The 24,933-nt window shown below is 47.4% G+C and overlaps 1 long non-coding RNA gene and 1 pseudogene across 1 annotated transcript in view; one reads left to right on the top strand and one right to left on the bottom strand.

Moving 5' to 3' along the window:
* The window catches only part of LOC139061125 (uncharacterized), a 401,615-nt gene that overhangs the window by 277,505 nt on the left and 99,177 nt on the right, over positions 1-24,933 (top strand). The gene's annotated exons all lie outside the window — the stretch shown is intronic.
* LOC139054885 (uncharacterized) lies at positions 7,391-14,064 on the bottom strand (annotated as a pseudogene).

Consider the following 24,933-nt stretch of genomic DNA (forward strand, 5'->3'; position numbering starts at 1 on the left):
AGCTGGGACCCAGTCCTGTCTCAGGTAGTCAAGGCGGTGTCCCGTGGAGAGGAATTGGCGCAGCAGGCCTATAGCCACAAGGCCGCTGAGCTGAGCCTGCAGCAGGGCTGCCTACTGTGGAATTCTAGGGTGGTGATCCCACAAGGTCTCCTGTCCAGGATCCTGTAGTTGCTGCATGCGGGTCATCCTGGCGTAGAAAAGACCAAGATGGTGGCCCGGTCCTATGTTTGGTGGCCTGGCCTGGACCAGGACATCGCTCACTTGGTGCAGAGCTGCCAAATCTGCCAGGAGCATCAGCGAGCCTCGCGTCACGTGGAAATCACCCCCTGGCCGTTTCCACAGAGACCCTGGTCCCGCCTACATGTGGATTTTGGGGGACCCTTCAAGGGCCATTACTTCCTGGTGGTGGTGGACGCCTTTTCAAAGTAGGTGGAGGTTCTACCTGTCACCACTTCATCAGCAGGCGTGACCATTGCAGCGCTACGACAGGTCTTCGCCGCAAAGGGGTTGCCGGATGTCATCGTGTCCGACAATGGTCCTGCTTTCGCCAGCACAGAGTACTTGGCCTGGCTGACGAAGAACGGAATCCGCCGGATGATGGTTCCGCCGTACCACCCTGCTTCAAATGGTGCAGCTGAGCGGGTGGTGCGAACCATCCAAGACAAGCTCAAGAAGAGCCAGACTGGGGTTTTCCGGACGCAGATTACCCGGATACTCTTTCAGTACCGCGCCACGATGTCACTGGCCGTGCCCCCTGTGAGCTCCTGCTAGGTCGGATGGTCAAGACACCCTTGGACGTCTTGCATCCGGACCTCCGATCCATAGTGCCCTTGAAGCAGCTGAAGCAGAAGCTGGCTGCTGACCAAGGGTGCCGTCCCGAGCCTTTGCCAGAGTCGGGAGCTCCAGTTTTCGCCAGGAACTTCCAGGAGCACCTAAATCTAAGTAGATGGTTGTTTTCGCACTTCGACCCCATCGAAATGCGGCTGCCGTGGTCACGATTCGATCCCACGACCTCGTGCTTAGCAGCCCAACACCATAGCCACTAAGCAAACATGGCGGGTAGACTTTTGAAGAGCGAAATACTCAGAGCCCATACACTTTGTCAATTTCTTTTGCGCACCTCATTGCTTCCGTCGATGAAAAGACTCTTCAGGAACAGCATACGCTCTGGAGGTATCAAGTGCGACGCCATTTTGAAAAGGCCGCATGACGACGATTTTGTTTGCTTCTGTGATTGGCTGGAGGAGTTACACAAACCCGCGCGGTCCTTGTGCCATGATTGGCAACTGCTGCTTTTTAAAGTTGTATGCTACTATAGAAATCTACTATAGGGACAGGCGTTCGTCCCGCAGTGGACACAAAATAGGCTGATGATGATGATAGAAATCTTTATTTTGCATTTTCGCTTGTTTACTTGTTCTTGGCAGTGTTCTTCCAGCGCTTCTTTCCAGCGCGAGTCCATTCGATGTTGTTCCTTGTTTGCTAAGTAAAGATGAGGTGTATCTCACAGGTGTACCTGTAAGATACGCCTTATTTAATTTCTCTTTTTCGGCTTTACGCGTCTTTATGGCGAATTGCGGGGGTTATTCACATTTATGCTAGTAAAGGTACCCCCCCTCATTTGCATAGAAAAGTTACCTTGGGTTGCTCCCCCCCCCCCCCCAGGGAAAAAAATATCCTTGGTACGGGCCTGGGACACACTATCACTTATGGAAAGACCCATCGATTCTTGGGTGTAATAATCTATCGAAATCTTTCCTGGAGCCCTAATTGCACGTACCTGAAGAAAAAAAAACTTTTCTATTGTTCAGGTACTGAGATTCATGTGCGGGAAAACATAGGGCACATCTGTATGCTTTATGCTTCAGTTGTACATAGCTATATATACCTTGGCTATTTACACTACAGCCTTCCAGTGTTGTCCAGTACGTGCAAGTCAAATATCCGCTCTTCGGAGAGCTTACAGGGCCAAGCATTGAGCACGTGTTTAGGACTTCCTCGCTGTACATCAAAAGCTATAACAACTACCCAAGGAATGCCAGAGGCGACTAAAAAAAACTATGTCCACCCCTGTATAAGAGAATGATTAGCCAAGCTAAGGACTCATTAGTGATTGAGTTAAGGTGCATTAGGGAGGATTAGAGTGTATTTAGACGGATTATGGTGGAATAAGGTGGATTAGGGTTGATGAAAGTGTTAAGAATAATTAGGGTGGATTAAGGTAGATTAACGTGTATAGAAAGGATTCATGAATAAGGATTACGAAGGATTACGGTGGATTAAGGAGGATGAATTGTGTAAAGTCTACTGTAATAAACCTTAATTCATACTAATCCATTGTGCACCCCAATCGGCTTTAATCCCCTTAATGTACCTTAATCCATTTTAATTCATCATATTCCACCTTCATCGACCTTAATCCATCTTAATCCTCCTTAATGCACCCTAATTCTCCTTAATCGACCCTAATCGTTCTTCATTCACTCTAATCCACCTTCATCGGCTTTAACCCATCTAATTCTCCTTTATCCTCTTTAATCCAACCGAATCCTCCTTCATTCACTTTAATACAACTTAGCCCACCGCGATCCTCTTTAAAGGGACCCGGAAACGATTTTGACGATTTTCTACAAACGTACTGAGTCGTTACCGTAGGTCCTTCTGATCATTAATTGACACATCTAAGTGCTCTGCGTAAAGCGTGTAATTTATTATAAGGTTTTAAAAATGCACATCGCTGCCGATCGCAGCACACTGCTCGGCGGAATCTTAAGACGCCCCTACCCATATTACGGAATCACCCATATGATGTCAGTGGGGCGAGCTATCCGATTGGCTGACCAGGGCGCGTGATCGATAATTTTTGCAACTTTATGGAAAAATTGATCTTCGTAATAAATGATGATCGTAATAAATGATGATGACAAATGATCTTCGTAATACTTGGAATGTTAGTTCATTTGTTTTTATAAAAGGAAAGTAACATAAAGAAAATGCACAAGAACATTTTTTCAGTACACTTAAGCACTTCCGGCACACAGCAAGTTTCGTCTGCTTGTGTTACAACGTACTCCATTTTGACGAGAACTCCGCGGTCAGAGTCGGTCTCAGTCTTTTCGCGAGCACTATAATTCGACTTTGTTACCTTGTGGACTGCAAACGTAGCGACTGCCAATGTGTCAAGCTGCGGCATCGTGTCCGTCTGCAAGGCAGCATACGAGCGAACTGGCTGCTGCGCATCGGACTGCCGCTATCCCATCGGCGCCAAGATTTGCGCGTTTGTGGCCGCCGCTTTATACCGGAAGATCACTAACGCAATAGCGTTGCGCGACTCCGGTATTAGGGCAAACGCAAGCACAAGGGGACAGGGTCAGGCCGCTTGACCGTGCCGTAACGGGATGAGCCATGAGATGAGCAGAAGGGCAAATGTGAATGGTCGGCACGGTGCAGCCACCTGGTGGCAGAGAGCTCAACCATACACAGTAGCAGCAACGAAGTGTATTCTTCTTTGCTGCTGGTGTGTATTTTTCGCAGGAGTGTAATCATCAACATGTTGTTTTTATAAATGTTTAAAATGTTTTACACTTGGTTAGAGCAAATTAGCGCTTTGTTTGGCTGGTTAAGCGCTGCGCCAACAAGTGTCTGGACCGTGCAGACCGATCAGGCAGCTCACGTACGTCTACGCTAAAGTTCCTTCTTTAGCTTGGGTTTATGCCTCCAGTCATTTGCCGAAATGACCAGCTTGCCTGTGGTTACCGGAATACCAGACACGTTCGGCGCTACGACAGAATGCTCGCAGCGCACGCTGCTTTGATAGGTCGACGGCCAAGCGGCTAGCGGAGAGGTTTCGCGCGGGCGGGCTCCAAAACAACCGGAAGTGGACGATGTGACGTCGAATCGTGACGCAGTACCAGTGAAGGTGGAGCTTAACCTCGCTCGCTCGGCGAACGAGTTGAGGAGGAAAAGCATGGCTAGAGAAGAGGGTAACTTCTAATTGCTCGTAACTCCATTAATACGCAACGCTTCACCTAAATTGTGGTGCGAATGTTTTACTTAAGCTGTACCCTACGCGTCTACAAAATTTGTTCGAACCGTTTCAAGGGCCCTTTAATGCACCTTTGTCAACCTTCATCCAACCTAATCCACCTTCATAGACCTTAATCCACTATAATCACCATATTCCTCCCTAATGCACCTTCATTCACCCTAATGCACTTTCAACGACTCTAATCCGCCTTAAAGGGCCCCTGAAACGGTTCGGACAAATTTTGTAGACGCGTAGGGTACAGCTTAAGTAGAACATTCGCACCACAATTTAATGGCGTTTTTCACTGGTCGATCTGGAGCAGCCGCCTGAATCCTCGAGCGAGCGCTCGGCTTTCACCAATCCGAGTCTGCCAGTGGAGCGCACGAACGCTCCGCGGGAGATCACACAGGAAGTCTGCGTGCACGTGACACAAACCGGTTCCGCAAACTATGCCCAACACAATGTTGTGCGTACCGACCGGGTACCGATTTCGCTTGAAGACGGAAGTGACGCCATGTGACACGTTCTATTTCCGCCCGAATCCGCGTCTCGGCGGCGGAGCAAGTGAGAGCGATCCGGCGCGGAGCGAGTTGATCCGAAACGACCAGTGGAACGCGCGAACCCGCTCCAGATCGACCAGTGAAATTCGGATTCGTTGCCGCGGAGCAAAAAAACCTGCTCCGAATCGACCAGTGAAAAACGCCATAAGTGAAGCGTTACGTATTAATGGAGCTACAAGCGATTATAAGTTACCCTCCTCCCCAGCCATGCTTTTCCTTCTCAACTCGTTCGCCGAGCGAGCGGGGCTAAGCTCCGCCTTCACTGGTCCTGCGTCATGATGCGACGTCACATCGTCGACTTCCGGGTGTTTTGGAGCCCGCCCCAGCCCGCGCGAAACCTCTCCGCTAGCTGCTTGGCTGTCAACCCCAAGCGAGAGCTATCGAAGCAGCGTGCGTTGAGAGCATTCTGTCGTAGCACCGAACGTGTCTGGTATTCAGTTAACCACAGGCAAGCTGGTCATTTCGGCAAATGACTGGAGGCATAAACTCAAGCTGATGACGGAACTTTGGCGTAGACGTACGTGAGCGGCCTGATCGGTCTGCATGGTCCAGACACTTGTTGGCGCAGCGCTTAACCAGTCAAACAAAGCGCTAATATTGCTCTAATGAAGTGTAAAACATTTTAAACATTTATAAAAACAACGTGTTGATGACTACACTCCTGCGAAAAGTACGCACCAGCAGCAAAGAAGGAAAGGCTTCGTTGCTGCTACTGTGTATGGTTGAGCTCTATGCCACCAGGTGGCTGCACCGTGCAGACCATTCACGTTTGCCCTTCTGCTCATTTCGGCTCATCCCGTTACGGCACAGTCAAGCGGCTAGATCCTGTCCCCTTGCGCTTACGTTTGCCTTAATGCGGGACTCGCGAAACGCTATTGCGTTAGTAATCTTCCGGTGTAAAGCGACGGCCACAAACGCGCAAATCCTGCGCAGCAGCCAGTTCGCCCGTACGCTGCCTTTCAGAGGGACACGATGTGGCAGCTTGACATATTGCCAGTCGCTACGTTTGCAGCCCACAAGGCAACAAAGTCGAAACATAGTGCTCGCGAAAAGACTCACACCAACTCTGACCGCGGAGCTCTCGTCAAAATGGAGTACGTTGTAACGCAAGCAGACGACACTTGCTGTGTGCCGGAAGTGCTTAAGTGTACTGAAAAATTGTTCTTGTGCATTCTCTTTATGCTACTTTCTTTTTATAAGAACAAATTAACTAACATTCCAACTATTACGAAGATCATTTGTTTACCATAAAGTTGGAAAAATTATCGACCACGCGCCTTGGTCAGCCAATCAGATAGCTCGCCCATGTGACGTAATATGGGTTATTTGCATCATATGGGTAGGGGCGGCTTAAAACTCCGCCGAGCACTGCGCTGCGATCGACAGCGATGTGCATTTTTAAAACCTTATAATAAATTACACGCTTTACGCAGACCACTTAGATGTGTCAATTAATGATCAAAAGGACCTACTCTAACGATTTAGTACGTTTGTAGAAAATCGCCAAAATCGTTTCAGGGTCCCTTAAAGAGGAAGCTTTAGCTCGGGCCCAGCTCCGACGCGGCCTATTCAAATACATGTAAAAACGCAAAAACGTTTTTCTAAGATAACCCCTGTACCGATTTTAATGAAATTTGTTGCATTTGAGAGAAAAAGTTCCATTCTAGTGACTGTTGGAAGTGGAAATTTGATTTAGGGCTTGAATTTTGTAAAAAGGATTTTCAAAAATTGAGACGTTTGAAAAAAATAGAAGCACGAAGTTTACAAACTAATAGCTCTGCATCAAGAACAGATATCGCGATTCTGTAAACGGCATCCATTAGACCATTCAAAGCGGACAAATTTGCTATGTCAGTTTGCATCTTACGTGAATTCGTTACGTTGTTTACGAGGGTTCTGCAAAAGTTGTAATTACACATTTCTCCATTTTTTGATGTTTATGTGTAACATATTAATTTTGTCCGCTTTAGATGTGCTATCAGGTACAATTCACAGAATTGCGATATCATTTTTTCTTGCTGAGTAACGGAGTTGTAAACTTCATAGTTTCGTTTCCTGAAAATTTGCGATTTTTGCCAAATTTTTATAAAACATTGACGACCTAAATCGAAAATTCGAAACAAACAGTCACTAGATTTTAAGTTTTTCCTTTAAATGCAGCAAACCTCGTCAAATTTGGTGCAGTGGTTGCCTAGAAAAACGAATTATCCTTTTACATGTATTTAGATAGGAGCACCCGAGCTAAAGCTTCCTCTTAAGGGTTGACGTGGCATTGAAAATGAACTTCCTTACTTCTTCATGGATTTTGATGAAAATTGGCACAAATGTTTAGAATGTCTCCCTGATGCTTGCATAAAAGTTTCAGAGTGATACCTTGAGAACATTTTATTAAATTTGATTCAGCAGAATGTTTCAACCTCGAACTTTGTGAAGAGCCTGGGGAAATTAAAGAAACATGATAGAAGGCTTGTTAAGTACTGACTGTATAGCTAAATGCATGCTGAAGGTCGTGACATTCTTGCTTTCTTTTTCAACACAAATATTTTGGAGTGTCATTTTTTATGTTACCTTAGTATCAGGCACATTTTCGGGGTGAACGAATAGCCACATCATAAATTTATAAACCGTCCAGGCCTGAAAGCAACAATGTCACGACCTGCACTGTAGCCCAAGGAACAAGACAAAAAAAGAGACTCAGAATAGGCCAAACGGTAAAAAAGGAATCAGCTTCGCAAACTGAGCAGAAAGGCAGAAACACAGTTTTGAGAAAAGGCCTTCAAAGTTTTGCCTTGCCTCCACTCTTCTAAAATGCTCCAGGATTGTATTCCTTGGCGTCCTTAGCCCAGCGGCGCTTCTTGGGCATGTGGCCTTTCATCTGATGTTTTTTAGATGCCTTTTTTTTTCGTAGGGCATCCTTTTCTGCAGCTCTTTGAAGGGAATGCTTTCCTGGCTTCAAGCCAAGTGAGGCACAAAACTGTCGGTATGCACGAAGCGTTCCGGCGTTGTACTTGCAGACTGCCTCATTGATAGCTGTCTCCGCTGCGATCAATGAAGCATTTTGCTGTTTTGGTAGAATTGACCAAATGACAGAGTGGAGACTCTCGGCTGCATTTTGAGTCTTCTTCCCTTGGCAACGGCTGAGTAGCAGAGGATCCGAGAGGCGTTGATACAAAGGCAGCAAGGCAGCTGAAACATGTGTTGCCGATTTGTACTTATGTTCTGGCGGAGCTTTACCTTCAGCTTCTGCAGCCCGGTGTCTGCACTAGCTCAGGGGCCCTGGAGGGCAGAGCTCATGATGAGGGTCTTTATCTGTTGAAGTAATATGATAGAAGGTTGCCATTATGGCCCTTTGCATATCATCTACTTCAATATTGTTACGTATGGCCACGCCATAATAATTGGTGAGCTTTTTTATTTTATTTTTATTTATTTATTTTATTTAGAAATACTGTCAACCCTCAGTTGAGGGTCATAACAGGGAGGGATGTTACATATACGTTCATACATTTCATATTCCACCGCGCAACTTCAATAAAGTGCACGATGCTTTTTTCCTTTTTTATTCCAGTTATGTTCTCTCTTGTTTATGAGCTCATTTCGCTTATTATTCTTGTATTTCTTTAGTATTGTTATTATTTGTACAAGAGTGGCAACATTATTTTTCATTGTTTATTAAAGAAACTGTATCGTTTGTTTTTTTCTAATATGTACACTCCAGACCTTGTTATGCTGTACAATGATTTTAATACTTGTATAAGATAGGCATATAGTTTTTCACTGTCAATTAATAATGTATGTCTATTATGCTTTTATATGTTCTATATACTCTGTTAATCTTATTGTAACGCCCCCCTTACCCAATGCCTCATACGAGGCCTGTAAGGACATTGTTAAATAATAAAAAAATAAAAATACAAAACAGCCAGATGCAAAAGAAATATGCACATACACTACAGTGTCCTACGGATACAATACAAGATACTATATACAGACTGTAAGGCATGTATTCAAATGTTCAACCAGCTGTCGCACGCACACAAACAGAAAAAAGGAAAAAGAGAAAAAAGAAAAGAAAAACACTTTACAATATCCACATGGTACAGTTTTAGTAAAGAACATTGATTGCATTTGTAAACAATGCAGTATCAGAACTGCGAACAATTTCTGCAGGCAGCTTGTTCCACAGCTCTATTGAATCTGGGAAGAACGAACAACGAAAGACATTGGTTCGGGACAAGTACGGTTTAATAGCTTCACTATGACTTAAGCGGGAGCTGAGTCTGCCTGGAGGTTTTAAATACAACTCTTTATTAATTTTTAGTTCACCATGAATTATTGGAAATAACGTTTTTACTCTCTGCTTCTTGCACCGATCTTCCAACAGTTCAAGACCGCAAGACTTTAACATCGCCGAAACGGAGTCTGTCCTTCTATATTTCGAGCAAATAAAGCGCGCCGCCCGGCGTTGCACCTTCTCTATTTTGGCCCACATTACCTTTTGATGGGGCGCCCATGCTGCTGACGCATATTCTAGGGATGGTCGAATAAGAGATCTGTAAGCCAGCAGTTTAACATCTTTTGTTGCCCTCCCCAGTTTTGCTCTTAAAAAACCCAATTCCTTCTGTGCCGCAGAGCACACTCTTTCTACTTGATTGTGCCATTTTAAATCATGCGAAATAGAGACACCAAGATATTTGAAACAAGGAACATTAACTAGATTGTAGCCTAGAATATCGTACTGAAAAGTAAATATATTCTTTTTTGCAGTGATATGCGTGTATGTGGTCTTATCAAAATTGATTCGCATTTCCCACTTGTCACACCAACTCCCAAACGCCTGAAGGTTTCGGTTGAGCTTAATCTGATCCTCCAAACAAGATACCGGCGCAAAAATCAAGCAGTCATCTGCAAAGAGTTTTATCTTAGCAGAACTATCTAAAGCGGTTGCTACATCATTGATGTAAAGCAGAAAAAGTGTTGGCCCTAACACGGACCCCTGTGGTACTCCTGAATATACATCTACAAAACCAGACTCGGAACCATCAACGCGAACTGCCTGCTTGCGGTTAGTTAAATAATTTTCAATCCATTTTAGAACGTCGCCATTTATACCTGCTTTGTACAGTTTAAAAAGTAATTTACGATGGGGAACCTTATCAAAGGCTTTGGCAAAATCAACGCATATAACATCCATTTGTTCACGGTTGTCCATAGCTTTGTAAAAATCGTGTAATGTCTCAATGAGCTGTGTCACTGTGGAAAGTCCCCGTCGGAACCCATGCTGGCATGCACAAAGGAGGCCATTTGATTCCAGGAAGGTAATTATATGTTTTGCTATGACGTGTTCCATAACCTTGCAGCAAACTGACGTAAGGGATACAGGACGGTAGTTATTCATTAGAGTACGATTGCCACTTTTAAATATGGGGATAACTACTGCACAACGCCAGTCCTGTGGCACGGAATGGGTGCTTAGTGATTTCTGAAAAATAATTACCAAATAAAATGATATCCACTCAGCATACCTTTTCAAAAAGCCAGTAGGTATTCCGTCTGGCCCAGAAGCCTTCTTGTCATCTAACTGTAGCAACTGCTGGAATACGCCCCTCTGAGTAAAGTTGATAGCATCCATGGAACTTTCGCTGAAAGATTCCAGATCATCTACTGGAAATGGTCGATCACTGCGCGTGAATACTGATTGGAAATATTTATTTAATCCATCAGCGATAACACCTTTTTCTTCTACTATACGATTTCCTACCGTCATTTGCTTTATTTTTTCGTTTCTGCGGTCTAAATAACGCCAGAATTTTTCTGGGGAAGTCTTAAGAAAATCACTTAGAGTGCGATTAAAAAATGTTTGCTTCGAACTGAGTAGCAAAGCCTTTATTTTCTGACGTACTGCGTGTATTTCCCTAGGATCTGCTTTTCCTTTGCGCAGCCTTTTTAATTTCCGTTTCGCGTGAACAATATCCCTAGTTATCCATGGGTTACTCCGCTTCGTCTTCTTGAGTCGGGTTGGAACAAACTTATCTATGCAGAGTTTAATAATAGCTTGAAAGCGCTGCCACAAATCTTCAACTGTTTCGATCTCGGAGACATTTTCAAATTCGTTGAAACACTTTTCTAAATAATCTAGAATAGACGTATCATCGGCCTTAGCATAGTCTTTGATTTCAACACGTACAGTAGGTTTTGTAGGTGGTGGTGTAGAAGTAAGCACATTCAGCAAAATGATTTTGTGATCGGATATACCATCGGTGACTGCCATTTCATAATCGCATACTTTATGGGAAAGGAACACCAAGTCCAGCAATGACTGCGATTGGGACGTTATACGTGTGTTTTTCTTCACTATTTGCCTTAAGTTATGAAAAAATGTGATATCCAATAATTTTTCGGCACTATAAATTTCTTTATTTCCAGGCGAAATAAGTTCCCAATCGATATTTGGCAAGTTAAAATCACCAGTCATTATTATCCTGGTGTTCCTGTTTACATGTGAGCAAAGAAACGTATTTAACACATCCAGAAAATCGGATGAAGTAGTTGGCGGCCTATAGACGACTCCTATGAGATACGACATGCCAGAAAACATGATTTTACACCACACCGATTCCGACATGTCACACATAACCGTACAGGCTGTAAGCGATGATTTAACAATAATGGCCACACCACCGCCACGAGAGTCCCGATCCCACCTGAACATTGTGCAGCCAGGTCGCAAGAAAGCAGCCAGTCGCAAGAAATAACACTGTTGAGCCATGTTTCTGTAATGCAAACGACGTGCGGTCACTCAGATAGCAACAGACATTCTAATTCAGTAACCTTGTTAAGAATACTGCGAGCATTGAACGAAACGATTCTGAGCTATGCTGTATTTGAACTGCAGGAAGGCACGCCCTCCTTGTCATTGCAAGCTTCCCCCGACACGTTGCGATTGCTATGGCGGCCCTTATCACGGCGTTCTTGGCAAAGAACACGCTCGTTGCGACTGTGATCCCAGGCATATAGACGGTCATCAATCTTAAGCTTATCATGAACCAGAGACACCTTTTGCTTGCTGTCCCTTTCTACAATAGCAGATTTCCATAGTTTCTTTCTAACGTCTGCAGTTTCTTTTGCGTAATCATTGCTGACGTGAACAGATTTTCCCTTAAGTTTCTTGCAATTCTTTAGAATACTGTCCTTTTCCCTGCTGTCATAGAATTTCATTATGATAGGTCTCTGTTTTTCTGGCTTCTTCCTTCCAATACGGTGAATTCTTTCTATTGTGGTGACATGGACACCTAGTTCTTTTTTAAAAATGTTATCTACAACAGCTGCCCTGAGATCTGACTCTGTTTCGTTCGCCTTTTCCGGGACACCAAACACTAAAAGGTTGTTACGCCGCCCACGGTTTTCAAACTCAACTAATTTTTTGGCCTGTTGCCTGACAGTATCCTCGAGCTTATCTATTGTTGTGGTCATCTCCTGGATTACCACAAGGTAATCTGACAGCTTTTCTGTCCTTGCTGAGAGAACACCAATTTGTTCTTGAATTGAATTAAGTTTTCGGTCGGTTTCTGCCTGGTTGTCTAGAATGGCCTTCAAATATTTTTTCCGTCAGGGGCCCTGGATTCTCCTCGATATCCCCCGATGTCAACAACAACAGCATCACTGACCAGCAGTCAACCAAAATGGCGCGACATCTGCGAGGGCACGGCAGAACTACGAGAAATCTAACGTCACTGCGATAGGAAATAGAATCAGGCCATGAACCAACCTGCAAAACGAGCAGTAGCTTTTCAGCCATGCTGTGCCTCAGGCGTGTGCCGTGCCCTCTGAGGCCGTGGGTGTCGAGGTGCTGCCTTTGTAGAAGTTCCGCCGATGACGTAATTCTCGAAAGAAGCTTGTCGAAGAATCGGAAATTCGTGATGTCCCCCATGCGGCCAAGTAGGAATGACGGGCCACGCGGCTTGCATGTTGTCGCATCCGATAGCATGTCGTTGTCGAGATGATACGGCAGGCAGGATGGCAATCCATCCCAAGTGATCGCTGTACCCCAAAACCACGACGTGACCTGCAAAACGAGCAGTAGCTTTTCAGCCATGCTGTCCCTCAGGCGTGTGCCGTGCCCTCTGAGGCCGTGGGTGTCGAGGTGCTGCCTTCGTAGAAGTTCCGCCGATGACGTAATTCTCGAAAGAAGCTTATCGACGAATCGGAAATCCGTGATGTCTCCCATGCGGCCAAGTAGGAATGACGGGCCACGCGGCTTGCATGTTGTCGCATCCGATAGCATGTCGTTGTCGAGATCATACGGCAGGCAGGATGGCAATCCATCCCAAGTGATCGCTGTACCCGAAAACCACGACGTGACCTGCAAAACGAGCAGTAGCTTTTCAGCCATGCTGTCCCTCAGGCGTGTGCCTTGCCCTCTCACGGCACACGCCTGAGGGACATTAGGTCTTGGGTCAGGCCACCCTTCCCTCCATTTGGTTTACTTCTGCTTTTTGAGACAAGTGTTCGCAGGGCTGTACCCATCCTCTTTTTCACGTGATTGATACAGTCCTCTTTGCTGAATGTAATGAATCCATAAGCCTTGTCTTCACAAAGGACCTGGAAAGTACGGCTATCCCCATCACAAACAATAGATGTGTAGTGGAGGTCATTCCTTTCCAGTGACCTTCTGAACAAGATCAACGCTGCCTCGACTTCCATTCGGCTTAAGTTTGCATCGGTGTTCTTTTGGTACACGTGATTCTCTTTCCATTCACTGTAGCCTTCAACGTTTTCTTTCGGCCCAAGCGTGCATTCATGACATCTGTTCGGGAGCACAACGCAGTCAAGCACCAGACCAGTGTAAAATTCAATTATTGTGCCCACACCAATATGAGATGCACGACCACGTGTCATCCATGTCCCGTCGTGGACTACCGTCACATTTTTTGTGAATGCCAGGTCCATTTCGCTGTAAACTTTCCGCACGGCTGCCAGAGCATCAGAAAAGAGACTTGCCGCAGCCATCTCACTAGCAGGCCTGAATTTTGATTTCAGATGACATTGGAATGTCTTATGGTGCAAGCCTCTGTGTGAAAGGTTCATTACTGACCAAAAGTCAATCAGTGCAGTTGCCCCTCTGCCGGTGGTTTTAATTGCTTGAATTGCACGCATATTCACGTCAAAAGCCTTACCACCCTCTACTCGCGGCAATGACCATTCACTTGCAACAATGCCGCAGGCATTGCAGGTACGTAGCGTTCGTGCAGCCAATCCATGCCTTGTTCCCAAATGAACAGTCAGTCCCGGCTGAGAGCATACTTGGAACAAGGCATTCTTGTACAGAGCATTCAATGCTGTGACCTGCACAACCAAAAACTCATCCGCCAGCTCCACATCGGCACAATTTCCACTCTCACCTGTGGATGGATGGATGGATACAACTTTCTTGTACGTCCGGCAAGGTTTAACGCGACCCGGGCTCAGGTCTCCCATGGAGGAACGTCAAGGCCCTGCCTCAACGCCGCCTCACGGGCTTGCTGGACTGCCCACGTCTGGATTCCGAGGTCTGAGCTGCGCAGAGCGGCGGCCCACCTCGACGACAGGGTCTCCGGAGTAACTGCCATCCCTCCTATAACTACATTGCACTCCCACAGCATGTGTTTGAGTGTTGCTGGTCCTTCCTGGCACAATTTGCACGTGTCGTCCTGATGCTTATCTGGGAAGATGCGTTTGAGACGGAATGGATTAGGGAACGTGTTTGTCTGAAGTTGTCGCCAGGCGACGGCCTGCCTCCTGTTCAATTTGGGACTCGGCGGGGGGTATATCCTTCTGGCGTTCAAATATGCACTGGTGATGTCGTTGTATCTTGTGAGCCTGTCCCGTTCTGCTCGAGAAGCGTTCGCTATCGTGCGAGAGGCGTTTCCCTGTTCGGCGCGGCGGGTCATGTCTCGCGCCGTCCGGTGCGCCGTCTCGTTTAGGTTCGGGAGCGCGTCGCCTTCCGTGGTGACGTGCGCGGGGAACCATATGATCCTCGAGTTCGCGGTTTTGGATCTGCCCACTTTGGCCAGAATGGACATGGCTTCCTTGGAAATTCGACCTTGGGCATAATTCCTTATTGCCGTTTGCGAGTCACTTAGTACGACTTCGCATTCCTGTTCTGTGAGGGCTAGCGCAATCGCTACTTCCTCCGCTATTTCTGAGTGTTTGGTGTATACACTACATGTGGTTCTGATTTTTGATTCTGCGTCTATGACTACGGCGGCGTCTGTTTGGCCGTTCGCATATTCGGCTGCGTCGACAAAGCGCGCGTTTCTGTCCCTGCCGAACTTGTGAACCTGTGAGCTTCATTTTAGAGCGCAGCTCTTTGGCGTCCGTTCCTGGGTTTCGCGTCGTCGTCGGCGTTGTCGTCGGCCTCGTAACCAGCTCCACCCCCCTTTCATCCCCCCAGCGCTAGCAGCTACCGACTGATACCACTGGATGCCGCTGACGCCGCTAGAGAGTCAAGATAACGTGACTGCATAGAACACCGTCGCCGCCATGCAGAAAGAGGAGGAAAGGGTCCCCCCCCCCCCCCCCCCCCTGTTCTTGTGTGGCGGATAGGGTGCTCTTCAGTTGCCGACGCGCCGGTTATTTCACGTAGGCCCCGGCACGTCGACGAATACGTGACCACCTTCCCACGGCTAGACCTGGTTCTTAGCGCTGCGGAAGCGAGGTATCATATTGTTTGTGTCGGCATCGGCGGCGTTATCCCTGAAACCAACTCCGCAGCATGGGGTTGACTCACTATCGGCGTCAGCGGCATCAGTCAGTCGCTGCTATCTCTTCCCTCCTCCCTTTATCGTGTTGTCCGCTTGCTGCGCGCGCTTCTGCCCCCATCGTTTGCCGCTGGGTGTACACGCCGCCCCCCTCCCCCCTCTTCCTGCGAGTCCCCGGTTGTCAAAGCGCCGGCTCGAACTTTTCCTTTCTTCGCTCCTCCTCCAATGCAACCCCTGTGCGGTGGCAATCAGAGAGCCAGATCGGTGGCGGCGGATCTGTATATGTGCACCACCCGAGCCGAAATTGCCGCTGCCGTTCGCCCTGTGCGGTGGCAATCAGAGAGCCAGATCGGTGACGGCGGATCTGTATATGTGCACCGCCCGCGCCGAAATTGCCGCTGCCGTTCGCCACTGCGAAATTATCTGCCAGTTCTTTCTGAGCCATGAGCGAGACGACCGATGGAAGTCCTCCGTCTGCTGCTGCTGCTGCTGCTAAACGAGCTGCCAGAGCAGAGGCCCAGCGCCGTCGCCGTCAGAATCCAGAGGTGCGTGCCGCCGAAGCAGAAGCTTACCGTCGCCGCCGTCGAGATGATCCAGGAGTACGCGTCGCCGAAGCAGAGGCTAAGCGCCGCCGCCGAGAAGACCCTGCCGTTCGCGCCGCCGAAGCGGAGGCATACATGTGTTGCTCGATTTCTTTGCCTCAATCTATCGAAAAGGTGAAACAACTTATTTGCTGCGCTCAAATTTCGCATTAGGAAGTAACGTAATCGTCGGTAATTTTTTTCTCTCGGTGACGAAACAGAACTGAGTGATGCTTGCATTGTCTCGGCTCGCCCACGAGAAGCTTCTATCGATATGTAGTGCAGTTCCAAGTGAGCCTGAATTGTACTGCCGAATCTCGACTGCGTTTCATCCACGCGTGAAGTGCTTGGTTGCGGGTCCGAGTCGTCAGCGCGCGAGGTGCTTGGTTGCGGGTCTGAGTCATCGGCGCGCGAGGTGCGTCGTCGCGGGTCCGAGACGTCGGCGCACGAGGTGCTTGGTTGCGGGTCCGAGGCATCCATACATTGAGGGAACTGCTGCTGTGTGTCCACGATGTCCGCGCCGCACTGAACATCAGCAGAATCAGCACTGGAAGCTGTTTACGACGCTTACGCTTACGGCTACAAATTGACGCAAAGTTTTGTATTTCTCCTTGCGCCGTCGCCGATCCATGATCACAGCCGAGATCAAACGCGATACTACGCCACGGAGCTTCGGAGCCGCTACCGAAACTATGGAGAGGCTCGTGATACGGGCGATGGAGAACGTAGCTGCGGGAAGAGCAGACGACTCGCGGCACTTCGCCCGCCGTTGCTAGGGGCAACCGCTCCGGAGACTAACGGGGCCGCGCGCCGCTGTCACGTGGCGCGCGCCGCTAATTAGGAACCTCCGTGAGACCTCGAAACTTTTGCTTTTTCTGCGTTTGTTTTCGCTCGGAGGAGGCCGGGAAGGCGGCAGAATTAAAGTTGAAGAAATGCTCTTGCTATAGCGACCAAGATGGCGGCGCTCGGTTGCGCCGTTACGGAGATATCGTGGCTTCTCGTCGCCGTGGCTGATACAATTTTAACGCGATAGCGTTAAGGAGCTCGTGTCGCAGAAAAGCCGGTGTCGTCGGCGTCGGTGTCGGTGTCGGCGGCGTTGACCGTGAGCGATAAATCACGGCAGGCGCTTCATAAATAAAAAGCAACTTCCAAGATTGGCCCGGTGGGAATCGAACCCAGGTCTCCGGAGTGTGAGACGGAGACGCTACCACTCAGCCACGAGTTCGATGCTTCCAAGCGGTGCAAACGCGCCTCTAGTGAATGCGGTGTTGCCTTCGAAACGAGCCGTGGAAAGTTATACTGCGGTGTATATCGGTAATTATGAACATGTAACGTACAGAAGTCACAATTACACGAGTTGCGAAGTGCGTTTCCGCTGCATTTCTTCTGCGCTTTCCGCACACGCAGAGCCATCTTGCGGCAAACACAGAAGACCCCCTCCTCTCAATGTACGGCGCTGCCCCGACAGGAGGCGCGCCGCGCGCGCATTGGGACCGCTGCCAGGCGCGTCGCGGGACTCCCTCTCCCCTGACGACGCTTCGCCGTGCTGCCGGTTTAGATTACTATCTATCTCTTTGCCCGTGCCGATCACGACGTTTGGCGGCTGGCGGCTGACGGCTGGCGTAGATCGTTTCCCCTCCGAGACACCGAGTTCTTTGGTTCGTTTCTTTCGCTCAGGCGCACGTTTCGTTGCCGCGGCGAACGCTGCGTTGCTCGACGCTCACCGCGTGATAGGTGGGCGCTAAGTCCGATGCGGGGCGCATCGTAAGTGATCGCTGTGCCGTAGCGCATTGTCTTATACCCCTTGGCGGGTCGACGGGAACGCTGTCGCGTCCCACTCTTGAAGGCGAAGCTTAAGCGTCCTCCAATTTTTTTTTTAAAGCACTTCTAAGCGGTTTTCAGGGAAGATATTTTGGAATCAGGAAGAGAAAGGGTTATAAAAACTGAAAATGTGATTTTCAAAAAATTGGTTTTTCGGTCAATTTTCGCGATGCGAAAGCCGCGCCTCCCCGTAATTCTCTTAATATACCTTAATTAATCTTAATCCAATCACTAATCAATCATTATTTACCTTTGCTAATTATAGTAATCATCTCTTATACACGGCTGCACATGCTTTGGTTTGCTTCCGGCCTTCCTTCGGCTACGTGATATTTTCTGTATCTCACAAAGCGACCTTGAAACAGATCTGACGCTTAATAAGCCCCACACAAAGGGATATGCCACAACCAATACTTGATCAGACGCACAAAGTAAAGCATCTCATGATGTGGCAGAAATATTATCTGGAGTATAGAACACGCCTCAAAGCTCTTTTTACATCAGTATGCCCCGTTCATACGGCTTTAAGAAAAAACTAACCTCTTCATAAACGTTGCCTTCAGCATTATCGATGTTATGAGCATTGCTCAAAATTTTCGACACCACTGGGATGCGCAACTGGCCCAAAATGGCATGCCTCCATAGGAGGCTGCGGCGCGTTCCCGGGAGCACAGGAGAAAAAGCGTGCCGTGCGCAGCATGTGGGCGAGGAGAATCGAGGAGGAGAGTGTCGCTGCTCTCAAATTATCAAGGGGTTTTATTGTTACCACCCTCGGACTTCATACGGAACATCACGGCGATGTCGCCGACGATGACAAAAATGCGTCTGCAGTGTCCGTGTAATTACTCTTGAAATAAAACGAACTGATATTAGCGAGGTCAGTTCGCTTTCTCTCTGCGAAGACAACGTTCGCCTAATTTAACAGTTTCATTACTGACACATAAAAGAAAGAAAATGAACACACACACACACACAGATATATATATATATATATATATATATATATATATATATATATATATATATATATATATATATATATATATATATATAATCACAACTAACTGGCGAATTGTAGTGGCTTCTCTGTTCAGTTGGGGGAAGGGTCGAGCACGTCTGGCGGGGGGAAAGCTACCGGGGAGTGGCGGCCCCCCCTCTGCTTCAATCCATCCATGGTGTAAACAAGATATGCATGAAGGGGCTGTACTTATCAGTGTATGGATAGGGGAGCGCGAATGTAGGTGGTAGACAGGTTATCTAAGTAAGTGCCTGAGTTTTGAAATGAATAGTGAGTTTCTTATTACAGTATACTTGCAGTTGACTGGAGTACGCCGCTTTTCGCGTAGATATCATTCTGAACTGCAAGACACAAAGCAAAAAGCTATTTGATTTCTTCTGATGTTGGTGTAAGCTGCAAATTTTCCCCAAGTTGTTTGTTCGGAGGTTGCCCAATTTTTTTTAGGTTGCGAAAAATATTGTGCCGAAAAACCGGTTGCTGTCATCTGATGCTTGTTAGTCAGGGAAATTTCACTGCGAGAGAAAACCTGCAGAAGTCAAGGAATTTTGGAAAAAAAATTATCAGATGATTACGCTTTTTGGTAATGCGATCTTCGAGCGCAGCTGCTGCCTTATTTCAACAGGCAACCACATACAGAACAGGCACGGCCGAATGGAGGCGGTTCTGCGTTTCGGATTGGGCAGCACACCACGATTCGCCGCTATCGAGCCGGCACTCCGGCGACGCACGCGCCATCGCACCATATTATAGTGGGTCACCGCAGTGGAGAGGGGGGGGAGATTAGCAATTATTATTTAATGTTTTTTCTGAGGTGGGATGAAGAAACGGGAGGAGAACAGGGGTATTGAGTAGAGGTCACACACTCATTCTTTTACAGACAGACATTCTTTCACACTCAATGTGGCCGCACAAGGTTGGGGTGGGAAGTAGAAGGGGACGAAACGCTATAACTGGCTTTCGAGTCACCGCAACGGCATTGCGCCAGGTAAGGGGATGTATAGGGCAAGCGTGGAGGCGGCAGGACAGTCAGGCGCAAGCACGGCCAGAGGCAACAAATGCCACTGAGGAGCGCGCCCTACAAACGGGGAAGCGAGAGACACGGCTGAGAGCCGTACAGCCACACGACGCGGAGACGGAGGAGCGGAGAGCCATGGATCACGCGCGAGCAGGCAAGGAGCACCCGCCGCCGGCACCGCGGCGGTGCCGCGACAGAGAGAAAAGGGACGGCGAAGGCGGAGTGCGCGGTAGCGGCGAGAGTCACTGCAACGGCTCTGCGCAGAGGAAGGGGGCGGCAAGACTAATAGCTATTAGTGGTTTTACTGTGCGTGTTTTGGTAGGAAGGTGAGAGCGTGGCCGCGTGGTTGAGCGCGTGCGAAAGCGTGCCATACCTTCGGTCTCCGTGGCGTTGATTGCTTTTGAAACAGTGGTGAGAGTTGCTTTGCGACATTTTGAGGATTTGGCTGCTGTGCGCATCGGTTTTTGCTCAAAGGCACGTGCTCTGCAATGATATAGTTTTATAGAATTATAGTATTTGCATCAGTAGTAGCGTTATTATAGTATTATAGTATTTGCAAAAAGCCGTGCAATATATGGCGAGAAAGCCGGGAAAGCAGGCAGTGCGCGGGGGTCTCTCAAGGCAGATGAGGAGACGGATGAGAATGGAGAGGACATCGAATCAACCGGCACACACTGTGATGTCGATACCAGGCTGCAGAAAATGGAGGTTTTCCAGGAAGAGCTTGTCAAACAGGTGCAAACGATCAAAAATGAGCTAAACAGGGAGCGTGATGCACGGAATGTAGTTGAAAAGAGACTTGAAGTAGCCGAGGAAAAGCTGAACAGGGCCGCCATTGTGAACGAGAATGTGCGTGACAATGGAACGCAGACCCTCGACGCGACAGGAGAGGGAGTGTCAGGAAAGTACGTGGAATGCGTGCAGCGTGATGAAGGGTTAGCTGGAAAGAGCGGCACCTACCTTGAAGCCGCCGCGCGGAAAAAGCAGGAGCCCAGGGGACAATGCTCCTTGTCGAGTCCGAATCACGCGGAAAAGGACAAAGGGAAGCAGGGAGAGGTAGGAGGGAGTGAAAGGGTGATTTTAACCGGCGACTCAAACCTAGTTAGGTGCTAAAAAGCAATTGTGGAGGGGGTGAAAGGCGATAAAAGAGCGGCGGTAGGGGCATTTCCAGGGCGGACACTGGGTTCTGTCATGGAGCGAGCAAAAGAAAAGCTGGCGGAAAATACAAACGTGCGCAACCTTGACATAGTAGCAGGTGGGCTAAATGACCTCCTAAACCGGAAAGGGACAGGACTACCCCAGCGCTTGGCGAAGGGGGTGGACGACTTGCGCGAATTATCCCCTCAGGTTCAGATCGTGGTGTGCACGGTGCCGGAGGTGCCTGTACGTGACAGTCACGTACAAAGAGCCGCAGTGGCTGCTAATGAGGCGATATGGAAAATGAGCCGAGAGAAAGGCTTGGAGGTTGTCGAAGTAAACAGGGGAGTGAGAAGGTGCAGTGGTTTTAAGCTAGACGGGATCCACTTCAATTACAGGCTGGCACAAGAAGTGGGCTGGCGAATTGGAGGTCGCGCTGTTGCTTTTTTAGGGGGCCCACGGGCGATCAGGAGGCCAGAGTAGGTAGTAATCAAGAAAGTTCCCTAGGGGAACCTCAGAAGAGCATCGCCGTCGATAACAGAAAAAAGGAGGAAAGCAAGGAAGAGAGCTCGCCATGCAATAGGCTACATAAACATACAGGGCGGCAGAAGAAAGGAAAAGTGGGCAGAGATTGAGGAGCAGTTAAACACAGAACAAATAGGGGTGTATACCGTTACAAAACGCGCTTTAGAGACCCAGAAGAGCCACCAGTTATTGAGAATTATGTTTGCGAAGGGTGCAACAGAACTAAGTCGGAAAGAAAGGGAGGAGGAGTCGGAATGCTCATCCATCGGGAGCCAAATGGAAAAGAGTGAATTCAAAATGTCACGAGCATCTTTGGTTTTCAGGTACAATAAGCGGGAAAAAACTTGGCTGGGCGTTACGTATTTGTGGACCGGAAATAATTGCACACAGAAGAATAAAGCATTAGTGGAATGCATAAGCCTTTAAATAAGTGTTTCGGGAATAGGGCTGAAAATGTCCTATTAGGTGACATGAACGCCCACGTACAGGATTTAGATGGCTATACCGACAACAACGGGAAATCAATGCTAGGCCCTTTGTGAGCAACATGACCTCGTTATCGTGAATACAAGGTGAAGGGCAGATCACGTGGGAAGTGGGAAATCAGTAATCGACCATTGATTACTGTCTGATGACCGAAGGAATTCATGATAAGTTGAGAGAAATGGTCATTGATGAGGTAGGGTATAGCAGCATTGGGAGTGACCATAAACGCATCATATTAAAAATGAGATATGTAGTTGGGAAAGAGAGCAAGGAGCGCAAAATGGCCAATCCAAATGTGAACGCTGAAGAAATAGCAAATATAGTCACTAGAGTCGAGGAAGAACTTGGCAAATGGCGAAGTAAAGAGTGTGAATGTGGTGAGCTTCTAAGTATAATAACGACAGAAACACGAAAAGAGAAACAACATGTTCGTTGGAAAGGAAGAAAGAAACCGAAAAGCTGGTGGAACAGGGAGATACGAGAAGCCATCGCCGAACGACAGAAAGCATCTCGAGAGCACAGGCAGACAAAGAAGGCGCAGTAGCTGCAGGATGAAGTAACCAGTAAATGGAAAATATACTGGGAGAAAAGGTATATGGTCCAAATACTGGTGCAAGCAAAACTAAAAGGTGAAAGTGAACGTTGGTTGTCAGAAATAGGTGAGAAAAAGAAGGCCGCACCTAGAATAATTTGGAACCCCATAAAACTATTAGGCAGGAAGTCAACAACAATACAACAACATATCCTGAAAACAGACTGGAAGGAGAAGCGGCAATAAATTAGATCCGAAAAATAACAGCCGAATCTTTCCAAGCCAATGACAAGGTTGTACTTGAAGAAAAAAAGAGCATGAAAGATCCCCAAGTGAAAAAGGAGCTGGTGCTGACAAATTTCAATTGGAACAAAGCTGAAGAGAAAATTCCTAAGCGCACAGCCACAGGGCTAGACGTTGTTCCCGTTAGGCTAATTAATGAACTAGGACCAAAAAGTAAGGAGGCTCTGGTGAAAGCAGTGGAAAAAAGTTTAAAAGATAGACGAATACCAGACAGTTGGCGACAAAGTAGAATGAACTTAATTTATGAAGGTAAGGGGGAGAAAGATAGAATTTACTCGTATAGACCATTGACCATTACATCGGTAATATACAGGCTAGCAATGCAGGCAATCGAATTAAAGCTTCAAGCATGGGCAGATAATAATGACATCTTGGGAGAACTTCAGAATGGCTTCAGAAAAGGTAGGCGTTTAAATGATGACTTATTTGTTCTTAGTCAATGTATTGAAATATCAAAAGTAGAAATCCGACCGTTATATGTGGCCTTCTTAGACATTACAGGAGCCTATCACAAGGTAGACCGCAACATTTTGCAGGGTATTCTGGAAGGGGAAGGCTTAGGTGACGATTGTCTACAGCTGTTGAGAGACATTTACCTAGAAAATACCGTTTGCTTTGAACGGGAAGGGATGAGGAGCGAAGAGAAAGTTCATATCAGCAAAGGACTGAGGCAGGGGTGCCCTTTATCCCCGCTGCTGTTTATGATGTACATGGTGAGGGTGGAGAGGGCGCTAGAAGAAAGTAATATCGGGTCTAATCTCTCATACAAACAGGCGTGTACAGTAGTAGAGCAGCAGCTCCCAGGTTTATTTTATGTGGACGACATTGTGTTGCGAGCTAACAAGCAAAGTGATTTGCAACGTCTGGCTAATATCTGTGGACAGGAAGGAAACAATTTAGGTTTGAAATTTAGTGTTAGAAAATCAGGTGCTATGGTATTCAATGAAAACAGTGAACAGACAGTGGAGATACAGGGCCAGGAAATACATCGGGTAACATAATATAAATACCTTGGCCCATATGGATAAACGAAGGCAATAGATATATGGAAACACTGAAAAAAAAAACAATAACACTGAAGGGGAAGAAAAATGCAGCCATAATGAAGCACATAGCGCTATGGGGATACAATAGGTACGAGGTCCTCCGAGGTATGTGGAAAGGTGTAATGGTTCCAGGACTTACTTTTCGAAATGCGGTTGTTTGCTTTAAATCAGGGGTACAATCAGGACTTGGTGGGAACCAAAGGTCAGTGGGTCGTCTCGCATTGGGCGCTCACGGGAAGACTACAAATGAAGCTGTGCAGGGTGATATGCGCTGGACTAGTTTTCAAGGGAGGGAAGCTCTCAGTAAAATTGAGTATGAAGAACCGCTGAGGAATTTGGAAGAAAGTAAATGGGCTGGGAGAGTGTTCAGGTATCTGTACAGGAAAAGCATTGATTCACAGTGGAGAAAAAGAACTTGGAAGTTTACCAGCAATTATGCGGCCAGTAAGGTAGGCAACACAGCAACAAAGAAGGTGAAGCGGAAAGTCAGAGAGGCTGAAATAACCTCACGGGTGGCGGCAATGGAAAAGAAACCTGCCATGAGTAACTACTTAAGAGGGAAAAAGGAAATCAGGAAAGAAAAAAATTATGATCACTCAAAGGGAAGCTCATTACTTTTCGAAGCGAGATGGGGATGCCTTAGAACACGCACCTATACATAGTATGCACGTGACGTCACATCCGCTGCTGTCGTCGGCTTCCGCCATCTTGTGGAACCTTATCAACAGGCGCGCGCATAGGCCTATAGGTACCCCAACATGGCGCCGCCGTTAACCGGAAGTCACCGTGTATCCTTTAATGACGTACGTGCATACTACGTATAAAGCGATATATAATAAGGAATAAGAAGCATGTGCTTGCTGCGGTAAAGCTAGGGAAACTATGGAGACGTCTGTCCAGCGGTCGATTTAGGCACCACTGGCCTCCTTGAAGCCCCTGGGTTCAGCGAGAGCAGTGGAAAAGTAAACATGTCCGCAATAGGGGTTAGTAAGAAGCGATTAAAGGATTGGTGCAAGAAAATTAGGGAAACGACAAAAAACGGAGACGTACAAAAGCACAGTTCGCAATAGGGGATCAGAATATTTGGATGTGGGAGTTTATACTGTTTTTTTTTCTTCTTTTTTATTGTTTAACCTAGGTAGG

Source organism: Dermacentor albipictus, chromosome 1, assembly GCF_038994185.2.
Source record: "Dermacentor albipictus isolate Rhodes 1998 colony chromosome 1, USDA_Dalb.pri_finalv2, whole genome shotgun sequence".
In the NCBI taxonomy this organism is placed as follows: Eukaryota; Metazoa; Arthropoda; class Arachnida; order Ixodida; family Ixodidae; genus Dermacentor; species Dermacentor albipictus.